Source organism: Tupaia chinensis, unplaced genomic scaffold (assembly GCF_000334495.1).
Source record: "Tupaia chinensis unplaced genomic scaffold, TupChi_1.0 Scaffold000661_1, whole genome shotgun sequence".
NCBI lineage: Eukaryota > Metazoa > Chordata > Mammalia > Scandentia > Tupaiidae > Tupaia > Tupaia belangeri.
Genome location: NW_006160183.1, coordinates 1387645 through 1405611, shown reverse-complemented (window position 1 = coordinate 1405611; position 17967 = coordinate 1387645). Strand labels below are relative to the sequence as shown.

General features: G+C 38.2%; 1 protein-coding gene and 1 non-coding gene across 2 annotated transcripts in view; both read left to right on the top strand.

The window, feature by feature from the left end:
* Nucleotides 1–17967, top strand: part of PRKCE (protein kinase C epsilon) — a 582018-nt gene that overhangs the window by 339106 nt on the left and 224945 nt on the right. The window lies entirely within an intron of this gene.
* Nucleotides 6822–6920, top strand: LOC114009915 (small nucleolar RNA U13). The gene has a single exon (XR_003551306.1). It is a non-coding gene; the product is annotated as a small nucleolar RNA U13 (small nucleolar RNA).

Below are 17967 nucleotides of genomic sequence, written 5' to 3'. Positions count from 1 at the left end.
GAACATTGTGTAAATCTATAAAATGCATCTGCTTTAAGGTAGTCCCATGCAAGATTATATTTATTTGTATTCATGTGTTGTATCATTAAATTCAGTACACTGAAGTTAAGTCCTTGATATAATGACACATTCAAAACAAATGCTCACTTGCACATGGACATGCAGGACCTTTAAAAATGTTGGAAATGTTTCAAACATAGATGAAAAAGCAAGAATAATTTAGGGACAATCTACTTCTCCATTACCAGTAGTTACAAAATACTTAAAAATTTGATATTTGTCTTGAATATTTTTCATTTGCTTTGTTAAAGAAATAAAACCTCAGATACAATTGAAGTCCCCTTGTGGAAGGAGTTCAGTGCTTCCCCTCTTTCTAGAGGTAATCACTGGGTGAAGTTGGTGTTTAGTCCATCTGTATGTGTATATTTTTAATTTTTTTATTTAGAGGTTTTTGCCGTAGTGTATGTGTACTTGCCAGAGAGATAGTGAGAGAGAAAGTGAGAAATCAACCCCCAAGGAAGGATGGATGTGTCATGACTTTTCTCATGACCCAGTATTTGAGAAGTAGGAGGAAAGTTAGAATACACACATGTGTAGTCTTTGCACAGTAATCAGATCCTTCCATTACCCCATCCTCGACATGTTGAGGAATTGCTCACATAAGAACATGTCTTGTTTCTGAATGTTAGGTCCTGGCTAATAATCACAGCTCTAGGGAACATTGTGTAAATCTATAAAATGCATCTGCTTTAAGGTAGTCCCATGCAAGATTATATTTATTTGTATTCATGTGTTGTATCATTAAATTCAGTACACTGAAGTTAAGTCCTTGATATAATGACACATTCAAAACAAATGCTCACTTGCACATGGACATGCAGGACCTTTAAAAATGTTGGAAATGTTTCAAACATAGATGAAAAAGCAAGAATAATTTAGGGACAATCTACTTCTCCATTACCAGTAGTTACAAAATACTTAAAAATTTGATATTTGTCTTGAATATTTTTCATTTGCTTTGTTAAAGAAATAAAACCTCAGATACAATTGAAGTCCCCTTGTGGAAGGAGTTCAGTGCTTCCCCTCTTTCTAGAGGTAATCACTGGGTGAAGTTGGTGTTTAGTCCATCTGTATGTGTATATTTTTAATTTTTTTATTTAGAGGTTTTTGCCGTAGTGTATGTGTACTTGCCAGAGAGATAGTGAGAGAGAAAGTGAGAAATCAACCCCCAAGGAAGGATGGCCATGCTGCAATCCCTTTTCTATTCTCTTCCCCGAGATCTCGAGCACACACAAACATGCACCCAGCATGATTTTCAAGTCACCAGGTCCAGGACTCAAACTGCTGTCAGCTTTGTGGGAGTCCAACTACGTAACCACTACGCCAGTGACTAGCCCTGTGCTTTTTACATTTTCAAACATATGCATTTATGTCCATAAATGCTTGTTTTGTTATATCGATTTTATGTAAATGATGTATGTATTCTTTTATAACTTGCTTCGTAAAGGGAACATGATAAAGATTTATCTGTGTTGATAAATCTGGCTCATTCATTTTAAGTACTGTATGATACTGTATGTACAATATGCATGACAGTATCACCAGTTTCATCCATTCTCTTGTTGGTGGACTCCTAGATTCTTTTCAGTTTTGGACTCCAACAATGTCCCAGTGAACATCTTTGTGTCTCTTTGGATATACGTGAGCAACTTCCTCTATGATATGCACTAGGAAGGAAGTGCTGAGTTGTAGAATATGTACTTCATCAACTTAGTTAATTGCGAAGTTGCTCTTCAAAGTGATTGTATTAGTTTACGTCCCTACCAAGCAGAATGCAAGAGTTTGTTTTCATCTTCACCAATACTTAGTAATATCAGATTTTAATGTTTGTTAACCAATTAACACAGTGTGTCATCCCATGAATGTTTAATTTCCATTTCCTTGATTGCCTTTAAAGTGAAAGGTTCTTTTAGTATTATTCACCAATTTTATGTTCCCTTAAGAAAGTTGATATTCTTTGCTTATTTTGGGAGGTGGGGGGGCAATGTTGGTTTTTTCTTTCTTTCTTGATAGTAGGAGTTTTTAATACATTGAACTCAGTGGAAGGGAGGGAGGGGAACAAGGGGAAAAAACAATATGTTTAATTAACATGAAAGCTAAAAGTTATTTGCTGAGGCTAATGTATGCAGTAATATCTTTGTCTTTACTGATACACACCTATTCCTGCAGGGTAAATTGTGTTGTGCATTGTAAAGATGTATAGTGACTAAATGTAAATACTAAGTTTTTTTAAATGTATTTTTCACCTTTGAAAGGATACCAGCCATTATCCTCTAACCTGAGAATCATAGCCCTGGACTCTTTTTCTACTTTTTATTAACTCCACTTTGAAACTCAGGGAAAAAATATATATGCACACATACACACACACACACACACACACACAAAACTATTAAATCTGAGTCTGTTATCTGTTGCAAATATCTTCTCTCAGCATCTGTGGCTTGTCATTATAATTTATTTAGGGCATCATCCTCTGCAGAAGTCTTACATTTTAATAAGGTTATATTTGGTCTGTGCTTTTTATATTCTGCTTAATAAATCCTTCTCTACCTAAATAACACATAAGTATTTTTTTTCTATTTTTAAAATAAGTTTAGGTGTTTTGCTTTTTACATTTGGATTTAGTGGTCTTTTGATTTTTCCAATTTCATATCCTGTGGACCTGGAATTATATTGTCATTAGTCTATATTTTCTGCATTGAACCTTTTATTTCTGATTTGTTTCCTTTGGTTTATCACCCAGAGCCAATACACACCATCATAATTGCTTTAGCTATGAAATAAATCTTGATATCTGATAGAGTAGGCACCCATGCTTTTTTTCATGTATCTCAACATTTTTTGCTAGTTTTGGCTACTTTTCATCTGCAAACTTTAGGATCAGCTTCTCAAACTGCAAAAGAAACCTACTGGAATTTAAATAGAAACAACATTGATTTTTGAATTACCAACTTTTATAAATGGTTATAGATCTATTTAAGTTTATTTCTTCCTGGATATTATGAAGCAAACACTTGCTTAAAATAAACCTTTAGAAAATATGTCTATTTCTAAATTGTATCCTGGGTAACATAACAAAATAATTTTCTCCAAACTGAAATTTTGATCAGAGGCTAAAGCTCTCTTCGGCTAAGTTGTTTTTCGCCTTAAATATATTTACCCCAAACCAATGCTTAGTTTTAACACTAGGAATAAAAACAGATTACTGCTTTATAGATCCAGTGATTTATTACCCATGATGGACATCAACCAATCTCTAGTCTTTAGACAAGTGCACTTGATTTTCTTGGGTTATTATAAAAAGCTTTATTTTATTTTGAAGTTTACTGGCCGATTTTCAGTTATGCTCTCTGAGTTTATTTGTGCTTCTCATATTCTAATTTAGAGTATAGCTGATAAAGATGTCACAGTACATTTGCATGAGGAACTCTGGGTACAGAAGAAATTGCTTTCAAGGTCATTAGGGTTTATTCTTGTCTGCCCCAGTTTCCCCAGGGATTACTGAATGCCTGGTCTGATGATATCCTAGACCAAGTGCCTAACAAGCCATGCAGGGAAAAAAGATTATTTCAGGCACGCAGAGGGCAGAGAGTGAGATGGATTCGGAGGAGGTAGATGCAGATCAGCTGGGTTCCTGCTGGGTCTCTCTTCACACTTCTGTTGGCTCAAGGTGAGAAGTGGGTGGGGATGAGAAGCAATGGCCAGTGGACAAGTGAGAGAATCGGCATTTCTCGAGTACCTCTGAGAATACGACTCCTCTAATTGAACACCCTCAAACTACTAGGCTCATTTTCTTGGCCTATCTTTGCCCACGTGGTGGCTCCCAGGTTTTCTGCTTGGGACCATGTTTACTTGGCACCATGACAGAATGCCTCAAGTGGTGTCTTTGTACATCCCTTGGTGTCTATTCCTGGTCATGACTGTGAGTGATGCTCCAATCCTTCCCGCAGCTTAATACATAGTGCCCAGACCATGCCCCTAAACCAGTGTTCTTCAAACTCTGTGATGTCCTTGGTACTGTGCCAGGTGCAACAGATGTCTTGAGAAGCTGGTGAAAATAGCAGAGTTTTATGCTTCATCCAAGGGGATTTGGGGAGCCTCTCCAGTCTGTGATTGTACCAACTTCCCAGTGACTCTGGTAAGCAGCCAGGACTTGAAAGCATTGCTCTAGGCAATCTTAACCCAAGACTCTAGAGAAGAATGAGGTCATCTAGGAACCAACTTCATGTAGATGGCACAGGAAGTAGTGTTTCTAGTCCGTTATCTCAGATATGTCCCTCTACCTTGCAAGTCTTTGGGCTTCTACAGTTTCCCCCTCAACCCTGCCTGCCTTATTGAAATGAGGCAGTATGTGTTTCTGGTCTCCATGCCACAGCTGAGGCACCTGTGGATCCAGAAGTGTGACCCTTTGGGTATGGGACCACACTTAGGTGTTGACTAAAAGATTTGTGCTCTGCTGCTCACTAGGGCCAAGTTAGACCATGCAGCATCTAACAAGATAGGAGCCCCAGCTGAGCAAATGCAAACCTGTGCTGGAGGCAAATATCACAAAGGCTAAGAGCTTTTATACAGTGTACAACCTATTCAACCATACATGGTGAGCTCTGTACTCCCACACCTCTTTCTCTGAGATTGTACCAAGCTGGATTAAAGCACTAATAAAGTGGTTCTAGGACTATACAATGTCAACTTCAGATGATCCAGACTCTACAGAGAACTGTAAAATCCTAGAATACCACAGATTAGAAGGATTTGCAAATCTCCTAGTCTGATATTTCTAACATAGAGATAAACAAACTGAAGCCCACAGCAGGTAAGGAACTCATCTAGGAGCACACAGCCGATGCCCCAACTCGCTCTCTCTTTCTCTCTTCCCCCAAACCCTCTCTCATTAGCTCAACACAGAAGTACCCCACATTTAAAGCAATAAAATATCCCTCTTTTTACAAAAGTATGCATTATAAAGGAACATTAACTATAAACAGAATGTATAATAAAATTCTCCAGGCTTCCTTGTTAAACGTTCAAATTAAAGAAACATAAAACAACCTCTATTTTATATTGAAATTGCTATGTTAAACTTTAGATTTACTAAGCAGTTGATTAAGATGTAATTATTAGTATTACTGAAAAGTGTAGTCACTCTTCAAAAGTACTTACCATGGGGCTCCTTTATATAGCATTTAAAGTACTTTGAATTGAATTTGATTGATAGGAAGTTCATTGACATGCAGCTTTCCAGGAATACCTTTGTCAAAAATGTAATAACTCTGAAAATGCTTTGCTTAAGCCATAACAAGCCACATAATACCAAAGATTCTATTTAACCACCAGTTTCTGTTTTTTAAAGAACTTAATAAACTAACAGGACAAAACACAGCCAAATAAAACTACAGAGTATGGTGTAAGGACTTGTTTGACCCGGTAGGCTGAGTTTACCCTGAAAGCTAATTTAATGTCATGAATAAGAGGGCCAAGATATTTGCCTTTCTTGACATTACTGAGTGGTGGTTGAGATGATGAAATTCTCAAATAATGCTAGCTCTAAAATAATTTCAGACCTGTTCTGAAATTTTAGCATTTGTGTTACATTGCCTGAGAAGTACTTGGTTTAGATGTTCCTTCTTCATGACCATGGAGTCCAGGCATTACATGTTTAATGCAAATACCTTGATAATTTGGGTGGAACACATTTGGACAATCTCAGAACCACAAGTGACTTGAAATACACAAAATCATCCCATGTTAATTCTGTTTTGGAGAATTAGGGTGATGGCTAATAAATCATTACCTAACCCACAAGGCACAAAGATTTTCTGTTTTTCTCCAGATGTTTTGTAGTTTTAGGTGTAAAATTTTTGTCTATAATCTTTTAAATTTATTATATATGGTATAAAGTATAGATATATGCTTTTTTATTCATATGGGTAGATATCTAATTGTTCCAGCACCATTTGTTGAAAAGACTGTCATTTCTCCATTGAACTGCCTGTCTTTTTGAAAATTAATTTAATGCATTTATATAGCCTAGTTTTTGTATTTTCTTCTATTAATCTGTATGTCTATTTTTTTCTTGTAATGGTGAGATTGGTTGTCTAGCTCAATTTAAAAACGATCACTTTTAGAGGGTTCAGATAAGATTGAAAATGGGATCTAGTGACAACCAGCAGTTGGCTTAATGGCTGTCACTGGACTCCCATGTAGTAGACCACGTTTTGAGCCCCAGACCCAGTGGCTTAAATTCACACCAGGTGTGTGTGTGTGCATATCCAAGATCCCGAGAGGAGAATGAAGGAGAAGGCATGGCCATCGCCCCTGGGGTGTGTGTGTGTGATTTCTCGCTTTCTGTCTCTCTGTCTGTCTTTCTGGCGAGCGCAGGTGCTCTATAGCAAAAATGTGTTCCAAAAAAAAAAAAATAATAATGGGATCTAGATATTGCTCAAGATGTGATCTTAGACCAGCAGCATTGGCACCACTTGTGAATATACTAGAAATCAAAATTTCAGAATTCTTTTATTGTTTATAAACTTGATTGGGTTTTCTTTTCTTCTTCTTAATTATTTATTTATTATTTATTTATTTATTTTTTTTGCTATAGGGCACCTGTGCTCGCCAGAGAAACAGAAAGTGTGTGGAATCCCTTCTCTTTCATTCCCTTCTTGGGATCTTGGGCATGCACGCACACACGCCTGGCGTGAGTTTAAGTCACTGGGTCTGGGACTCGAATCGTGGTCAACTACATGGGAGTCCAGCGACATAGCCATTACGCCAACTGCTGTTCCTAATGATTGGGTTTTCATACTGTTGTTTGAGATGGGCTTCCTTCAAACCTTGTTACCCACATTACCTGTCTGATGTGGAAAGAAATTCTTAGCCCTTCCTCAGACCTGCTGAATTGGAAACTCTGGAGATGCAGTCCAGCAATATATGTTTCAATAAGCCCTGCAAGTAATTCTGATGCATGCTGAAGTGTGAGAATTACTATTAGTGTAAGAAGAAGACCTCGGAATTTAGTTCATTTAGAAGAAAATGTTGATTGAATTATATTAATGGGATGAATCTAGGTTCTTCTGTGTTCTAATTCAGATTTGACAACAGACTATGACCATTGTGTCTTTGAAAAGGAAGAACAATTCCTCTTCTGGGCTTTAAAAAAAAATTTTTTTTTTTTAGAGGTTTTTGTTCTAGAGCACATGTGCTTGCCAGAAAGACAGAGACAGAGAGACAGAAAGCAAAAAATCACCCCCCAGGGGTAAAAATATTGTGTGAGCTTTTGAAAATCAGCAAGTTTCTCTTATAAGAGGAGGGTCACTCCCCTGCTCTTCCCATGATTGACAGAAGAGGCAGTAGGATTTTAAAAAAAAACAACAACAACAAAAAACAAAACATAAGCCAGGGCAGCTCTACAATGAAGGACAGATGCCTTCTTGAATACTGCAATCTTTGTTTCTCAGAAAGTTGGTTTGAAAAAAACAAAGATACGATGTCATGACTTCATTTTAGTTCTCCTGCCTTAAGAATAGACACATATTCACAAATACAGTATCTCAACTTCTCACTTCTGATTTTTCAGTAGTATATTTGACCTGAGTCTTTACTAAGTGCTTTCTGCTGGGACAAAAAGAATGTTTATTTTAAAAATAGAAACATTAACTTCAATCTTTATACCCTCAGGGGTAAGGAGGGGACCAACCTTGAAGAACAGACTTTCTTCATGGCCAGTGTTCTTGCTGGACGCAAGATGGCTTAGATCAGATTTAGAAAACACTTTGATCTAAAACTTTCTTCCTTGCCTGGTTCAAGGAAATCTAGACTTTTTGTTCCTGTAGGTCGTTCGTGTTTGATGATTATATTTGCTCCTGTATCACCTAACTTATCCTGCCTTTCAGAGCTCTGCATGAAGCAACCAAAGTCAGTACAAATGAGCTGAAAGTAGGACCTCTCGTATTCTCTTGTCACCCACAGGTGCTCCCTGGTGTCTGTATTACAGTATGAGAGGGAGTTGTCTTTGTGAGTTTCAATTTTTTATTACTTTGCCAGCACCATGGCTTCCAAAGAAAGCTTTCAGAATTTCTTATCAAACCCCATATACACTTGAAAGAAATTGACCTCTCCAATTCCAGTCTGCTAATAATTTTTCACATACTGGGTCGTTGGTGTTTTTTGTATAGAAAGACACGTCATGACTTTTCCGATGACTTGGAAGTTTGAAATTTATAGCATTTGAGAAGTAAAGTTTATTAACAAAACAAACATACATATATACACATACACACACATATATTTGTATATATTTGTTATACACACACACACACACCCCAATAGAAAAAAATCAACAGCATGCTTGAGCTTTCTTGTTTTTACTCCCTTTTGTACATGAGATAAAAAGGGGGAAACATACATTTCATACTCTTCAGTGTGTGTGATATGTATGATATGAACTTAGGAGTCTGACTGATTTGGGGACAAAATCACATTCTACTAAATGACCATGTGCCATGTGCTGAATCACTTAGATTTTCTTAGCCCCCATTTCCGCATGTGTTTAATAGAGATAATAACACCAATCCTATAAGATCCTTTTGAGACATAGTGAAAAATATATATGAAGACATCAAAAAGTTCATGGTAAAATGTAATTAAAGAGAAAGTTTGTTTTGGTGCAAAACATATTAAAACCTATATAGTATTTTAATCACATGCATTTCCATGACCTTTTTGAAGACCCATGTATGTTTTAATCTACCATTGTGTAGTCACTGACACCTATTATTTCTAATATTCAATTTTTCAATGGAATTTATCTTTTGTTTAAATATGCTAAGCAACCATGAGCCTTTGACTATGAAATTTCCAAAATGTATCTCCTGCCACCCTTTCTCTGTAGGTTCTACAACGCTTCCTGCCCTATAATTTTCCTATTTGGGAAGCACAACCTTTCCCAAAAGGATCTGAAATTCATCCATATTAAACTCATAATGGCCCTTCCAGAGGATTTATGTTTTAATAAGGTTTAAAGCTTCTAGCTTAAGGGATAAAGCTAACACAGTGGAGCTGGATGCAACAGGGATCATTTTATTTTGTAGGATACCGGCACTTTGCCAGTGTCTGAATTCCCAGCTATCAGGAGCCAGGTCAGCCTCACTTGTGCATAGGCCCTGGTTTCTATGTGCTGAGTGAAACATCACTTGGCCTATCCTTCTTCCTCTGTCTCTCTCCCATAGGCACAGTACTCAGCACCTGACACATACTCAGTGAGTATTGATTCAATGAACAATTCCTACAGTTAAAACATTGTTTACTCTATGTCTTTCCTGATAGTTTGTCTGTTACCTCTTAAATTAAGTACCTATTGTTATATAATAAATTTTCCAAGTTTAGCAGCCTAGGACAATAAATATTTATTATCTCATAGTTTCTGTGAGTCTGGAATTGAGGAACAACCTTAGTTGAGTGGTTCTGGCTCTTGGTCTCTCATGAGGGTTAGTAAAGATGTTGATCAACTGAAGGCTTGACAGGGGCTACAGGAGCAGATTCCAACATGGCTGAAATAGGGCTGAGTCAATGTTGACTGTTGGCAGGATGCTTCAGTTTCTCACCAGATGGACCTAACAATAGGGCTGCCTGAGTGTCCTCATGACATGGCAGATAATTTTTCCCAGAGTTAGTGATTCAAAAGAGAATAAGGTGAAAGTTGCTATGTCTACTATGACCCAGCCTCAGAAAACACACCCTGTCATTTCTGCAGAATCTTCTTAGTCAGCATGTCATCCTTATTAATTGTAGGAGGGGACTACAAAAGGATGGGAATACCAGGACGTCATCTTGGAGGTTGACTACCGTGCCTTTCATTCAACCCTTTCTTATTTCTCCAAGAAACTGTGGTTCTCCCCCCTCATTTTGCCTTTGAATGGATTTCAGTTCTCCTCTTGAGCATCTCATGACCTGTTAGGAGTAGTCAGACTCACTAGTACTTCATAGATATGGGAGATTGCTTTGGCCAGGGGCAGTGCTGATCTGTTGTTGGGGATTCTTTGATTCTTAAAACTGTATGGTAGACCTTAACCCCTGTCAAACCTTTGCTACTTATTCCTAGTTAAGCTTAAACCTACTTATAGAAGGTGCCATCTTCTATTAAATCACAACTACTAGGCTGTCCTGATGGAGGAAGGGATAGTAGGTTGTGTTCTTAGGAAAGAAGTTAGGTAATCATGAGCCACACCTGCTGTTCCCTAGGCTCTGGTAACCAAGAATATTTACCAAGAAGTCTAGTTAAGATTCAAGGCAGGGGAACCAGCAGTTAGCGTAATGGCTATGTCGCTGGACTCCCACGTAGTCGACCGTGGTTCATGTCCTGGACCCGGTGGCTTAAAACTCACGCCGGGTGCGTGTGTGTGCGTGCCCAAAATCCTGAGAGGAGAATGGAGGAGAAGGGATTGTGGCGTGGCCATCCCCCCTGGGGGGTGATTTCTCGCTTTCTATCTCTCTGTCTTTCTGGAGAGCGCACACACCCTGTAGCAAAAAACCTCTCCGGAAAAAAAAAAGAGATTCAAGGCAGGACCTGTGGCTGGAAATATGTTTCCTCTGGTAAAGATAGCTTAAGCATATGGGGTATTTGATGTCCGCTTTTACTTCATTAGACCGAGAATCATCATAACTGGATCTTTCTTAAGTTCTGTAGCCTCAGGATTTTTTTTTTTCTTTTTTTGGAGAGCTGTTTTTTTTTTTTTTTTTTTTTTTCTTTTTTTTGTGTGCGCTCTCCAGAAAGACAGAGAGATAGAAAGCGAGAAATCACCCCCCAGGGGGGTTGGCCACGCCGCAATCCCTTCTCCTCCATTCTCCTCTTGGGATCTTGGGCACACACGCACATGCACCCAGCATGAGTTTAAGCCACCAGGTCTGGGACCTGAACCGCGGTCGACTACATGGGGGTCCAGCGATATAGTCATTACGCTAACTGCTGATCCCGCCTCAGAATATTTTCTGAGATTCACTTAACAAAGGGCAGGAGGAGGATTTCTCATCTTTTCCTCTTGGCATTTTTCACTTTCTCTGTATAGGAATTTGTAGATATGCAGCACAACTTTAAGATGGTGTCTCTGTTGGTTGCAAGAGCTATTAGAAATAGATTTTTCTCCTCACATAGTGAGTGTTCTTTCCCAACATTCTCATATCACTGTGGAAGACAGCTCATGGGTAGATGGGACTTGCCAAGGCCCTAAGGCCGGATAAACTGGAAATCTGGCAGGTTTCCCAGATTATAATGTCCCCTGGCTAGAGAATGGTGCCAGATTGGGATGTGGGAGGGGACACTGCATGTGTATGTGTGAGTGTGTGGATGTCGGAGCCTGTAAACTCTATAGGAGCAGGGGTTGGATGAAGAGTCGCTTTCAGTTATTAAAAGCATTATTGCTTTGGACCTTCTGATCCCACTCTCTGTGTATAGAGTTTAGGTCACTATCTCAGTGGAACGTAAAACTTATAAGCAAAAGTCCAATTTAAGCAGGTTTTTGAAGCCAAAGGAAAAAAATATAAATTCCACAAGAACTATGGCAATTACAGCTGTTTCTGTGGAAAGACATGAGGCCTGTGTGAGGTTTCCTAAGGAAGCTCCATCGCTGTAGTGCCCTGCCCTGGAGACTAGATGGCCTGAATTAAGAGGTAGGAGAGTGGAGAAAGGGCAAGCTTATAGGAACAAAAAGACCAGGAAGTATAGTTTGTGTTGTATAAGACAAGTACATCTGCTTTCTGAGAAAGCATGGGGCTCATTTAGTCAACTACCAACCTAGGCTTTGTGACTTAATAATCATCATTACTTCTTTTGATCCTCTTTATTTTTCTTTGCCTTTGCCTTATCATTCTTTTAATGCTTTTTATTTTCTTCTTATCCTCTGGTTCTCTGAAACTCTCTTTCTCTCTATAGTCCAAGAAATACTCAGCTTCAGGGAACCCTGCTCAGGACACAGATCTTACTGAGAGAGGTCATGGTTTTCCTTTTTATTTTAAATGTACAGTTAGTGAAAGCTCGAAACTACTCTAGCATAGAAAGAGTTTGGGGAAAACAAAAAGTTGGTTCATTGTAGTATTTGGGGAAATTGTATAGGCACTTAATTTCGAGATGTTTTATGGATCCCAAGATGAGGTAGGTAGAGGCCACTCAGGTATCAGAGGGTATGACTTTTAGCTCACTCTGCTTTAACCTTCCTGAACTCTGCTGCCGACTGGATGATAGGGGGTAGCTGATACAAACAGCACTTAAATGGGGTGATTGTTTCAGTAACTAAACCCTGTCACCTTTTTGGCTGCAACTCCTATGACATTAAAAGGGTTGGTATTTGAGAGAGGAGTACCAAACTTTACTTGGCATTGACACTGCCCTCTTCCCATGTCCACCAGCTAGCATCTGGCAATAGACACACACCTGCTAAGGCTTCTGCCACAGAAGTCTTAGGATGCAAGCACATTTTAATACAGCTTCTTAGAAAAATGATCAACGGCAGGACCTGACCCAATGGAATATGAGTTCCACGGTGCCCAAGTGCCCAAAAATTCAGCAATAGCTCAGTTTCCTGTGATTCATCTCAGACCATCACTGGCACTAACAGGGAGGCAGGTGCCCCACCCTTGGCTGGTGTCCCAGTTGGCTGATTTCCCAGGATGAGAACACTCTGAGCTTTTAGCAGGTCTGCCTGGAGGGTTTTTGCTCTGTGGCTTCTTCCTGGAAGTGGTAACTTTTCCTGGGTACCAGAGACATGCAGTAAAGTTGTAGTGCAACTCTAACATGTAACTCTAACATGAATGGCCGATGAAGGGAATCAAAAAGTGAATGAATGTAGACGAGATGAGCAGACTTTCTGCTTCAGTGATATCTCTGTTCATCGGTGCTTCCCAGCCTTCAGCACAGCCTGCTGGGCATCAGAAAAGATGGGGTGGTAGAGTTTGGGGGGCTGTCCTCTTTTCTCCCATTGTTCAACAATGACTATTTTACTTGAGTTTACACCTAGTGCTGCGGCTCCTGCCCAATCGATGTCTGCTGTCTTCATTTTTTTTTTCTTTCTATAAAGCACAACCTATCTGCAGTCTTCACAATTGGGCAGAGTATAAGCTCTGTGGTGAACCCAGCAAAGATCACTCAGAAGTAAAGAAAAAGAAGACCAAAACTGTTTACATTAACCTTGAGATGCTAATCTTGAAATGTCACCAGGGCTCTTCTGATTAGATGACATACAGAGTGAAACAGACAGTCCCAAGCCTCTCCTCTTGGATGTTTCTTATTTGCATTGTTGACTCTGGGAAGATAAAGCTATCACAGACTAATCTCTCTGAGGGAATTAATTGCTGCTTCCTCTTTCCTGTTTTGAACAGAAGTTTTCTTTAATGTATTGTGTGAGTACAGCATGTAAAACATATTCTTTGGTGTCATATAAATATTTACTTAATATTTAAAACTCACTGTCATGAAGCATTTATTTCACTTGAAAATATTTTAGCTTATTTTTCTCATGGAAATAAAAAGCCACTGCTTCTCTGACTTTCAGAACCTGGTTTTGTTTTTGGTTTTCTTCAATCGTCCTTACATTTTTTAACCAATAAATCCATAAAGTCAAGCCAGAGAAGTATTAAAAGGAAAAATTAAGTAAGCTCCCCTAAGGCTGAGTGAGAAAGTTTCTATCCTATCTTCTATTAGGAGCACCTCCTTGCCATAATTGCTGTTATCTGGAATATCATGGCAACATCTTGTTTTGTTAGTGGAGACCTGTCTATAAAAGACCAAATCCAGAATTTCTGAGAACAGAAATTGAAGGAGTAACCACAGTCTGCCCCTTTGTGGCTAAGCATAACTTAACCTATACTCAGAACAGTGCCTGGCATTCAGTATCCACATAATAAGCATTTTAAACATGAACAGTTTATTATATACCCTTTCTGAAATTCTCTGAATATGCTTATGTGTGTCAGGGTGTGCATATTTATCCTTTTCTTTTTCTTACTTTACACAAATAGATATACACTATAAATGTGTTAGTTTTCTTTTATATTCTGGCCACCTGGCTTGGAGAAAATGGCTCTTTAAGTTTGGGGAAGTTTTGCCCCTGGGATCACAGTGGGGCTCCACAGTCTCTGAGATCAAGCTACAAATCCCTAACTGTGCAGTCTACTCAGTGAAGATGTGGGGACATGAGTTTGAGTTTCTTGGTAGACTTAACATATCCACTTTATTAAACATAAAATCCTGTTATATATGGGCCTACCATGAGTTCATCAGTCTCAAGTAGCCACCTTTTCTGTGGGGCAGATGTGTGGAGAGGTGGGGGGCAGGGGGCCACAGCTGTGAGGAGACTTCCATATATAGCGTAGTCAGATACAAGTGACACTCAGGCTATTTGCCATCCCTGGGAACTATGGGTAGATAGGCCAGGGTGGATATACTGAGTTGACATTTACTGTTAGATGGATGACCTGCAACAAAATAGGTATTTAACCTTCAGAGCCTAGACTTCTTTTAAGTGAAGAATACCACTACCACATGGCATTAGGGATGTACGTGAGGTGCTTACCTAGCACATGTGTACATAATGGTATCTCATGTAGTAATATTTTATGGACATATAATAGTGACTCAGTGTATGTAATAGCAGCTCTTGTGTAATTGTACGTCATATACATAAGGTACTCAGGACATGGCAGGGCCATCATAAGTGGTAGCTATTCTTTACAGCTTATCCAAGGTTAACAGGTATTTAGACAAAAATACTAGGGTAGTTAAATTGTTTGTGTGTGTGTGTGTCTTGTAAAAGTACTTTGAGGGATAGAATCACTCTTTGCTTGGGTTCTTAGAAAAGCCCTCTGAGAGACTCCCAACTTTTTCCCTTATGGAGTTTGTTCCAGTGCTGTCAGGGATAGCATGGCCCTTATCTCTTGTAGTGACAGGTGTATAACATCTGGAGGTAGCTGGACCCTAGCAGGGTGGAGATAGCAGTGCGTGTTAGTGTAGATTTTGCAGGATGTGGAGAATGAGGGCGTTTTATTCCCTCAGTGAGCAGATATGTTAGCTCAATAGAGAGGGAGAAATGGGAGCTTTAAGCAGAGAGAAAGCTTTAAAAAGTCATTAAGAAGCAGTTAAAAAATGGTTTTAAATCTTAAAATACATAATCCCATCATCCTGGTGTAGCATAATTCTCACTTTGTTGCCTGCAAGCTGCAAAGACATTCAGGGTTGTTTTGTGCATTCTGTTCCATGGTGTAATATCACATCTCCCCATGTTTCTGTGTTTTTTTCCTCACCATTTTTAAATTGCTATAGTTATATACTTCTTTGGACCATTCTCCTGTTAGGCAATCATATTGTCTCTAGCTGTTGGATAATATAGCTACACAATGAGAAACATCTATAAGTATATAAAATAGCTTTATTTCTGTACAGTTGTTGACTTAGAGTTCATTTTTAAGGAATTGCCAAATCAAAGAATGTGAATCTGAGTGATGTTTGCTAAGTATTGTAATATTACATTCTGAAAATGTTATGTCAACTGTCATTGCCTCTTGCAGTGAATGAATAAAGTAGTTTCATAGTAGTCTTGCCAAAAGTAGATGATGCCATTTTAAAACAAACTTATTGTTTTATTAGGTATTAAATGGTATGTCATTGGTAGGTCAAGACTACTCTCTTTTGCATTTTTAAAATTCCTAATAAGTGAATATTTTACATCTCTCCTATAAATTTTATGTTTATGTCATTTACACAGTTATCTAGAAAAATCTTGATATATTTTATATTTTTGAATTTTTTGATAAATCTGTGGTATTCTCATCATTTAATATAAAATTAAATGGAAAGAAACAACTTGATGTAGATCATGGAAAATTCTATAAGTAAACTGTTCTAGGTGAAGGAGACTAAAGAGAGATGACAACAAAATGTAATGTTTATGTTCTGATTAGCCCCTGAAATTAAAGATCTGTAAAAGACATTTGGGAACAGTGAGGGAAATTTAAATATGAATTGTGTTTTAGGACATTTTCTCTCAGTGGTAAATGTCTTGACTGATATTGTGGTTATGTAGAAAAATGTCTTTTTCTTAGGAAATAAAGCTGAAGTATTTAGGAATGAAATGTTAGTATGCCTGCAACTTACAAATGGTCTAGCAAAACTATGTATGTCTATATTACATACACTATAAACAATATGAACAGTCTTCAAAAAAGGTTCATGAAAAAGTTAGTATTATGAAAAACACTGCATGAATTTAAAAAAAAATTGCACCAAATAAATATGTACTTTAATTCCATTTTTTCATGAATGTTTTCATAGTCCCCTCATATAGCATACTATACATAATATATTTAATATGTAAAGTGTATTTAATATATAATATACACACATACATATATTTATGTATTTATTCCATCAACCCCAACACACAATATATATTACCCCTACCATGGAAGCTGCATTTTGTTTAATTTTTGTGATACAACTTAACATAAGAGCAACCCTTTTAGCAAATTTTTAAGTATACAAAGTGACCTCAGAAAGTTTGTAGAAGGTCCAGCCCTGTGGCCTAGTGGTTGAAGAAGCCAGATCTCACATAGCTGACTGCATGGTCCAAATTCGAGTGCCAGTGACTTAAAGAATGTGTCAGGTATGCATGTGAACATGCCCAAAGTCCCAACAGGATGGAGAAAAGAAGGAGAAGGAACTGGCCTGATCATGCCCCACTGGGGGGTGATTTCCCTCTCTCCTTGTCTCTGTCTCTTTCTCTGGTGAATTAATAGGCTGTCTGGCAAATATAAAGTTTGCAGAGAAATGGAATTGAAGTATGAGTTTATGTTGGTATAACAGTTCTCAAACCCATTTATAGTTTTTTTCATAGTATTTTTGCCATGAACTTTTTAAAAACCTCTCCCACCCCCACCCCCATACAATACAGTATTAACTCTAAGCACCAAGTTGTACAATAGATCTCAGGACTTATTCATCTGGCATAACTGAAACCTTGGACGATTCGACCGATACCCCCCTATTCTTTACTCCCATCCCCTTGCAACCACCCTTCTAGTCTATTTCTGTGAACTCGACAGTTTCAGGTTTCTCATATAAGTGAAACTTTTAAGGAGGTTCAATTTAGACCCTGACTTACAGGAGTTATCCTGGGCTCTCTGCTTTCACCCCCCACCCCACCCACCTCCGCCAACAACTTTAAACAGCTTCTCTCCAGGTATCAGCACACTCCACCAAGAGGTCGCTAGAAATGAGCTGAATTCATTGTTGCTATATTGCCCTGTTGAATTTATGTAAACACAGTTCAGAATGTTTGATTTTGTTGCTGGTCATTTCTGTAAAGAATTGAGAGCTAGGGCTCTCAGAAAGGCTCTCACCCCCATTACTGCAGCATTTCTTTGAGAAAATTAGATTGGATTCATTGCCATTTTAACTGAAAATTGTTTCCCAGGATGAAAATGACTAGTAAATTTGAGAGATTTGTAAATCAAATTGCATCGTAAATGTATCAGAGGGCTGGCTCACTGCTTTAATGCCTGCTGTGGTTAATACTTCTGTGAAAGAAGTGAAGGGTGCATTTTACAACAAGAGTTTGCATCATCTGGCCTACAATACCCAGCATTCATGTTTCTGGACTGGATTTTTAAACATAGGTTTATGGCAAGTACAGAGCTACTGAATATATTTCAGGTTTTAGTGTTGCTTTTTCTTTTTCTTTTTTTTTAACTGCTTATATAAATAGTATAGTATTCTAATAGTGAATTGTGAGTTTTAGTTTTTTGTTTTCTTAATGCTTAAATAAATAGTATGACATTATAATAGTGAAAGTATGAAGCAAAAATAAAAATCATCTATGATTGCAGAACTGAATGATAATTACCTTGTAAATCATTGCCATGTAT